Genomic DNA, 8252 nt, shown 5'->3' with positions numbered 1-8252 from the left:
TTGGTATCCAAACACGTTAGAAGCTCATGAAAACGCCCCAATCTAATAATTAGAAAAATTTTAGTTTCAATCATATCAGGTTACGACAACTTAATTGGGTGCGGCCAAAAAGCCTCGCTTAACATCGGTTTCGAGGTGTGACAGATTGGTATCAGAGCCCTTGTTTATAGTAAACTAGTATACCAAACCTTACATGGTATAAGACTATAAACACTAAGGGGCGTAAGTGCGCTGAACTAAAAGTATACCTCAAAGTATAAGTATTTTCAAAAGTATACAAAGTATACCTAACCGTCGAAATCCGTAACTACAAGTAGAATGAAACATAAGTAAATGGGTGTTGTACGCTGCGGTTAAACCTGGGCGGTTATGTAGTCGTGTCTAGCATCAATATAGCCTGGCCAACTATATTCATTCGAGACACGGCCAACATGTGCTTGGGAGTGACTGTGGTGTTCGACATGCTTAAAACTTACCCAATACCCAAACAACGAGTTGTCGTTGCAGCGAGACATTAAATACTACGGGAGTATTTCTCGAGCCAAATCCGTTATAGAAATCCTCATTCCAGCGTTGCTCCTTAATCATTCCTTTAGCGATAGTTTATCTGCTTTGATAACTCTTTCCTGCTTTATCGCTTAATAGAATTCTATATCTGTCATAATGAGATACCCTTGTATCATATCTCTTGATTCAATTCAGAGGACTTACCATCCTCTCTTTCCTGATCTTTTTAGATCAAGATACCTCCAAGAAAGAGACCCAATTCAAAGAACAACAATAACCCTCCACCACCACCTCCTCCTCAATTTGATCTTGTCATGTTCCAGGCAGCTGTTGCTGCCGCAGTGGCAGCCACCATGTCTCACATAAACCCTGGTGATTCAGGGGGTGGTACCCAAACCCAAAACCAGGAAGGTAGCCAGGGACACCGGAAGGAGTTTTCCTATAAGGACTTTATGAACGCGAAACCCACATTCTTCGATGGCACAGGAGGTGTCATTTCCCTAACTAGGTGGTTAGAGAAAATCGAATCTATCTTTGAGATCTGTGCTTGTTCAGAATCCGACACGGTGAAATTCACCACCTGCACGTTCACCGATAAAGCTCTGACTTGGTGGAACGGCCGAGTCAAATCTCTAACCCTACATGTAGCCAATGCTATGGGTTGGGAAGTCATGAAGGAACTTCTACGCGCAGAGTACTACCCTCGGGGTGAAATACAGAAGTTAGAGCATGAACTCTGGAACCTGAGGATGAAAGGTTCCGATAACACTGCTTACACTTCAAGGTTTGACGATTTGGCGCTTCTTTGTCTGGGGATGGTTACCCCGGAGAGTAAGAAGATTGAGAGGTTCATCTGGGGGTTGACCCAGCCAACCAAAGGGAACGTTTTAGCTGCGAAGCCGGATACATATGACAACACCAAATTCCTAGCGCAAATCTTGATCGACCATAGTGAGGACATAGAAGAAGTAGCCATCACTTCTGAGCCGACAGAGAGAAGTGGTGAGAAAAGAAAGTTTTGGGAGACGAAGGAGAAAATTCAGCCTTCACAGGAGTTCTCGAAGAAACAATACATAGTGGCAGTCCACGCTACCACTACCCCTGCTGCTGATTCCGTCGTCGGTTCCTCAGCCCAAGCACCCATCACCAGATATGTCGGTATTCTCCTGTGGTGTAACCGATGCAGTTACCACCATCGTATTCCAAGTCCATGTTGTGAGAAGTTTTGCAAAAACTGTGGCCAAGAGGGTCACCTTGCGCGAAGCTGCAGAACACTAACCAGCCAAGCTTCTGGAGCAGGTATTAGTCAGGCCTGCTATGGTTGCGGTGAAGTCGGACATTACAAGAGAAACTACCCCAAGGCAATAACAGCTGGCAACACCGGGAGAGTCCTAGCTATTTGACAAGATGAGGTAGCCTCTGATCCCACCGTTGCCACAGGTATATTCCTTCTTGATAAACCTTATGCCTGTAATCCTTTTTCAATTCTAGTGCTGAAAGGAAATTTGTTAGCTATTCATTCGAACATCTTCATAAGCATAGTCCTCAACTAGTAACCGAAACGTTTACCGTCAAGTTAGCTAATGGTGAGAAAGAGAGCATTAGCGATAAACTTAGTTCCCAGCCTATGGGATCAACGAGAAACAGAAAGTTAAAGACCTCGAGAGCATCCCTGAAGTTTGCAATTTTTCCTGATGTCTTTTCCAAAGAGCTCACGGGAATTCCCTTCGGACGCCAAGTAGAGTTTTGTATCGACCCAATTCCCGAAGCAACCCCTATAGCTAAATCTCCACATCGATAGGCTCCAGCAGAAATGCAGAAGTTACCCAGTCAGCTTCGAGTTCCAGAATGATGTTCCAAAACAGCATTCAGGATTCAATATGGTCACTACGAGGATGTAGTGATACCCTTCAGTCTAACCATTTTCTTTAGTCACGTAATAAGCGAAGAAGGCGTGTTACATTTTGAAACGCGTAAAACTAAACCCGAGGTACATAGAACTTTTCGAAATCCTCATTAGGATCAATTTCATGGCCTACAAACTCTGACTACCTTTAGAACTTAGCAGCATTCATCCGGTATTCCACATCTTTGTCCTTAAGAAATGCCTACCCGATGAAACCCTAGTAATCCCTTTAATGAGACCGAAATCAATGAAAGTCTGAACGTCATGTTAGAACCAATCGAAATCATAGATCGAGAGATTTAAACATACAAAACAAAGTCGTATCCCGATAAGTGAATGATCCGAATTCATTTGGGAGCGTGAAGATCCGGTGAAACAGAAGTATCCATATCTCTTTCCATATCCTTGAATCGTATTTAAAGTTTGAATTTCGGGACGAAATTCCCTCTAACGGGGGGATAATGTGACAACCCGAAGTTCGTTCCATCATCGTAACCCGTTCCGTCATTAAGAATTCGTCGTTTTGAATTGTTTCCGTTTCGTTTATAAATTAAGTCATTAATTTTGAGTTTGCCATTATGACTTAATTGGTATCCAAACACGTTAGAAACTCATGAAAACTCCCCAATCTAGTAATTAGAAAATTTTTAGTTTCAATCATATTGGGTTACCACAACTTAATCGGGTGCGACCATAAAGCCTCGCTTAACATCGGTTTCGGGGTGTGACATCTACGCAGTCTGCTACGAACCTGCTGGATCAACTCTGTCATCTTGATCACCACTTCGGTGCTCCCAATGACTTGATGACCGACCTTGCCCCAACAAATCGGGGTCCTACACTTCCTCCCATAGAACATCTCGAAAGCAAGTCGATCAATATTCGCATGGTAACTATTGTTATACGAAAATTATGCTAATGGAAGATACATATCCCAACTGCCACCAAAGTCTAGAACACATGCCCGTAGCATGTCCTCGAGAGTCTGAATCATTCTCTCGCTTTGTCCGTCCGTCTAAGGATGAAAAGCAGTGCTAAAATGGAGATGAGTACCCATCTCGTCCTGAAACCGCTTCCAGAATCTGGAAGTAAACGGATATCTCGGTCTTGCACCACTGAAACAGGCACTTCATGTCGTGCCACCACCACTCGCACATATATATCGGCTAGCTTCTCAGCCGATATGCTCTCCTGGATCGGTATAAAATGTTCACTCTTCGTCAACCGATCCACTATAACCCAAATCGAATCCACTCCACGTGTGGTCCTGGGAAGCTTAGTGATGAAATCCGTAGTGATATCCTCCCATTTCCACACTAGTATGTCCAACGGCTGCATCTTGCCGTGAGGCCTATGGTGCCCCGCCTTAACCTTCCTGCAGGCGAGGCATCTTTCCACATACCAGGCAACATCCCTATTCATGCAGGGCCACAAATAGTTGGGTTGAAGATCCCTATACATCTTCGTTGCCCCTGGATGGATGGAAAATCGAGACTCATGGGCCTCATCCATCAACACTTGCCGTACTCCGCCCTAGTACGGTACCCATACCCTCCCATGAAGGGTCAACAATCCTCGGCTATCATAGTCAAAAGAAGCTACTCGGCCCACAATCCTCTCACACTTCTGCCTCTCCTCCTTAAGGCCCTCGGCCTGCGCCTCTTTGATTTGCTCCAATAATGAGGTAATCACCGTCATCCTCAAACAAATGTCTCTGATCGGGGCCGCTACTGCCTTGCGGCGCAGAGCGTCGGCCACCACGTTGGCCTTTCCTGGGTGATAAAGGATCTCACAATCATAATCCTTCAACACATCTAACCATCGCCTCTGCCTCATGTTTAGATTCGGCTGGTCCATGAGGTACCTCAAGCTTTTGTGATCCATGTAAATGGTACATCGGATCCCATAGAGGTAATGCCTCCAAATATTTAGGGCAAACACCACTGCCCCCAACTCCAAATCATGCGTAGGACAGTTAGCCTCGTGAGGCTTCAACTGTCTCGAGGCATAGGCTATCACACGGCCTCGTTGCATCAACATTGCTCCCATACCTGTGATCGAGGCATCACAATATATTACGAAATCCTCTACTCCTTCTGGCAGGGTAAGAATCGGTGCCTCGCACAATCTCTACCTGAGAGTCTCAAATGCCACCTGTTGCTCAGGCCCCCAACAAAACGCCACCGACTTCTTGGTCAGTCGGGTGAGCGGTACTGCTATCTTGGAGAAATCCTGGATGAATCTCCTGTAATATCCTTCCAAACCTACGAAGCTCCGAATCTCGGATGGAGATCTTGGGACCTCCCACTGCATCACGGCCTCTATCTTGGCCGGATCTACCAAAATACCCTTCTGGTTGACGAGATGTCCAAGGAATTGCACCTCGCACTTGGAGAACTTTGCGAAAAGTCTCTCCCTCCTCAAAATCTCTATCACCTCTCTTAAATGCTCCTCGTGCTGCTCCTGAGTCTTGGAATACACCAAGATATCATCTATGAATACTATTACAGACCGATCCAACATCGGCCTGCACACGCGGTTTATGAGATCCATGAACGTTGTTGGAGCATTGGTGAGCCCAAACGGCATCACCACGAACTCATAATAACCATACCGGGTCCTGAAAGCAGTCTTCTGCATATCCTCGCCTCTAACTCGCATCTGATGATACCCAGAGTGTAAATCGATCTTAGAAAACCAAGATGCTCCCTGCAGCTGATCAAACAAATCATCTATCCTCGGAAGTGGGTAACGGTTCTTCACCGTTACCTTATTCAGCTCCCGGTAATCTATACACATACGGTGCGACCCGTCCTTTTTCTTTACAAACAAAATCGATGCACCCCAGGGCGAACTGCTCGGCCTGATGAAACCCTTGTCTAGCAGCTCTTATAGCTGCGTAGATAACTCCTGCATCTCAGGGGGAGCCAACCGATACGGTGCCTTGGCTATCCGAGCCGCACCAGGGATTAGGTCAATCGCGAACTCAACATGCCTCTCAGGAGGTATTCTCGGAAAATCCTCAGGAAATACATCCAGGTAGTCCTGTACCACCGGAACATCATCAACTGTCGTCTTACCCTTCTCCCGGGCATCTAGAACATAGACAACATAACCAACACAACCCTGCTGAAAATAACGCCTCGCTCTCACCACTGAACACAGAACCAGTATGTGTTGTGGCCTCTCTCCCTGAATCACCAACTCTCCTCCACTGGGAGTGCGAACTCGCACTAACTGCAGCTCACAATCTATCACCGCCCCATTGGGGCTCAGCCAATCCATGCCTACTATAACCTTATTCCTTCGTAGGGGAATAGGGACCAAGTCCACCAAAAATCGCTCATCGAATAACTGTAGAGAACATCCTCTATGTACCCTTGCGACCCTAATGGTCCTATCAGTTGGTATCTCAACCTCAAGTGGACAATCTAACTCTCCAGGAGCTCTGTTGAACCTCTTGCTAAGCGCAAGAGAGACGAATGATCGGGTAGCCCCCGAATCAAACAATACTATAGCTGAAATACCGTTCACTGAGAACGACCCTATACCAAACATATAACCATAAGAAACAATCAATAATAAATACAGAGATAAGGGAAAAATACATACCCGTCACCACGTCAGGAGTCGCTCGTGCCTCCTCTGCTGTCAGCTGAAAAGCCCTACTCTTTGCCACCGGCGTCTCAACTTGGCCCTGACGGCCATCTGTAATCCTCAAAGTAGCAGAAGCAGGTGCTAACACCTTTCCAGCAGCAGCTAAACTCAGACACTGGGATTTTTTTATGTCCCCTCTGATTGCAATGGAAGCAAATCAGATCTGATGCTGCAACGGTGGCAGTAGTGGTTGTACAATCTCTGCTTATATGCCCAGTCCAACCGCACTTGTAGTAGTTGGCACTCCCTGCCTTGCACGCCCCATCGTGCAATCTCCCACACTTGCCACACCGAGTGTGGCTCTGCTGACTCCTAGATCTGTGATCTGAACCCTTGGGATTTTTACCCACACTCCCTATACCTGGAGCCGCCTCCGGCTTCCTCTTTCTCTCCATCTCAAGGTCAATCTCTCTCTCTCTCTCTCTCTCTCTCTCTCTGTCTCTCTCGAGCCCTAACAATCATGTCATCCAGCGTTTTACAGCTGGACCGGCTCACAAACTGGCGGATATCACTACACAGCATCTCATGATAACGAGCCTTCTTCATTTCCTCATCACCCGCGTACTGAGGAACAAGAAGAGCCCTCTCCCTAAACCTGGCGGTAATCTCCGCCACTGTCTCTGTAATCTGGGTAAGATCCTGAAACTCGCGTGCTAACTGCTGCACCTCAATAACCGGTGCGAACTCGACTCTGAATCTGGTAGTAAAGTCTACCCAGGTCATGGCATCCAAAGCTGCATCATCCCCGAGGGCGTGACCAATCTCCTCCCACCAATCCCGTGCCCTGTCCTTCAGAAGACAGGACACCAATCTGACCTTGTCCCCCTCGGGACATCTGCTAGTGCGGAAGGCGTTGGCCACGTCTGCCAACCATCTGGTGCTCGCTATGGGGTCCCATGCCCCGTGATAATCTGGAGCCCCGCATGCCTGGAACTCCCTAAAAGTAAGCGTGCGCGACCCCATCATGGACGCCACCTCAGCACAGAATGTGACAACCCGAAATTTCCATTTGGTCAAACCCTAAAAGTCAACCCTTTCTTATCATAAGTTAATGTAATTATTTCTTAATTTTAAGAAATTTAAAGTTCTTTTGATTATGTTATTATTATTTTTAAGTGAACGGGTGAAAGAAAGTGTCGTCTCGGGTTTTGAAATTTAAAAACCGCAAACACCTCGTGTCTTAGAAGTTCACGGCCAAACTATTACATTTGGGTTGAAAAATCCCCCAAAAACCATGAACTCATGCCTATGTATGAGTTTATGTAACGCCTGTGTTTCCAGGCTTGCCATTTTTAGCAATGTAATGGTCTAGGTTAACCTTTGAAACCCGTTTTGAAATAATAAGATTGTATTATTTGAGTATTATGTGTTTTGTGCTTAATTGCTTAATTATGTGGTTTGATTAATTAAGAATAAAAATAAGCATCAAAATTTAAGTGTAAAATAAACTTGATATCTTTAGATAATGTTGTAGTAGTTGAAACAAGGTTTCCGAAGATATAAAGAATGCCGAAATCCGAGTTATAGCGAGGAAGTTATGACCTGTCGAAGTTTCGCGACAGAACCGGCAACGCTGAATAATGTAAAAAGTGAAATTTACGTTAAAGCGATATTTAGCCTTAGTGATCTAAACGAGAATTGAAGATATCGTTGTTAGTATCAAAGCGATAAAAAGTTAGGCGAGAACGGACGTCAAACGAAGAAGTTATGAATTTATAACGAAAATTTATGTCCCGGCCTATTAAAAATAAATAATAAAAATAAATTCAAAATTAGCCGACGGAGTCTAAACGAAAGTTGTAGAGCGTAGTCTCACCTTTCCGTGGATATAAAGAACGTCGAAAACGGAGTTCGTATGAAGAAGATATGAATTTCCGAAGTTTGATAAATAATTTGTATTTATTTTTAAATCAAAATTCGGAAGCCTTATCCGAAGGCGAGTCATCGATCCGATCCAACTTACGCGCCGCGTAAGTGAGTACGCCCCGCGTACTCCAAAAGTGTCGACATCGCAGCAAGTGGATTCGGATGACGTAAGCGATGACGTTTCTCGGACCAGTACGCCCCGCGTACGAGAGGCTTCCAGCCTCCTACAAATAGGATGCGAGGGCAGCCGGCCAAATTGCTAATTTCCTCTCGTTTTTGTGCCGAAGCTCTGCGGTTTTACCCCCGAAGTCATCCC

The sequence above is a fragment of the Lactuca saligna genome, chromosome 5, assembly GCF_052625555.1.
Source record: "Lactuca saligna cultivar CGN05327 chromosome 5, ASM5262555v1, whole genome shotgun sequence".
Taxonomy (NCBI): domain Eukaryota; kingdom Viridiplantae; phylum Streptophyta; class Magnoliopsida; order Asterales; family Asteraceae; genus Lactuca; species Lactuca saligna.
This window is presented reverse-complemented; position numbering follows the sequence as displayed.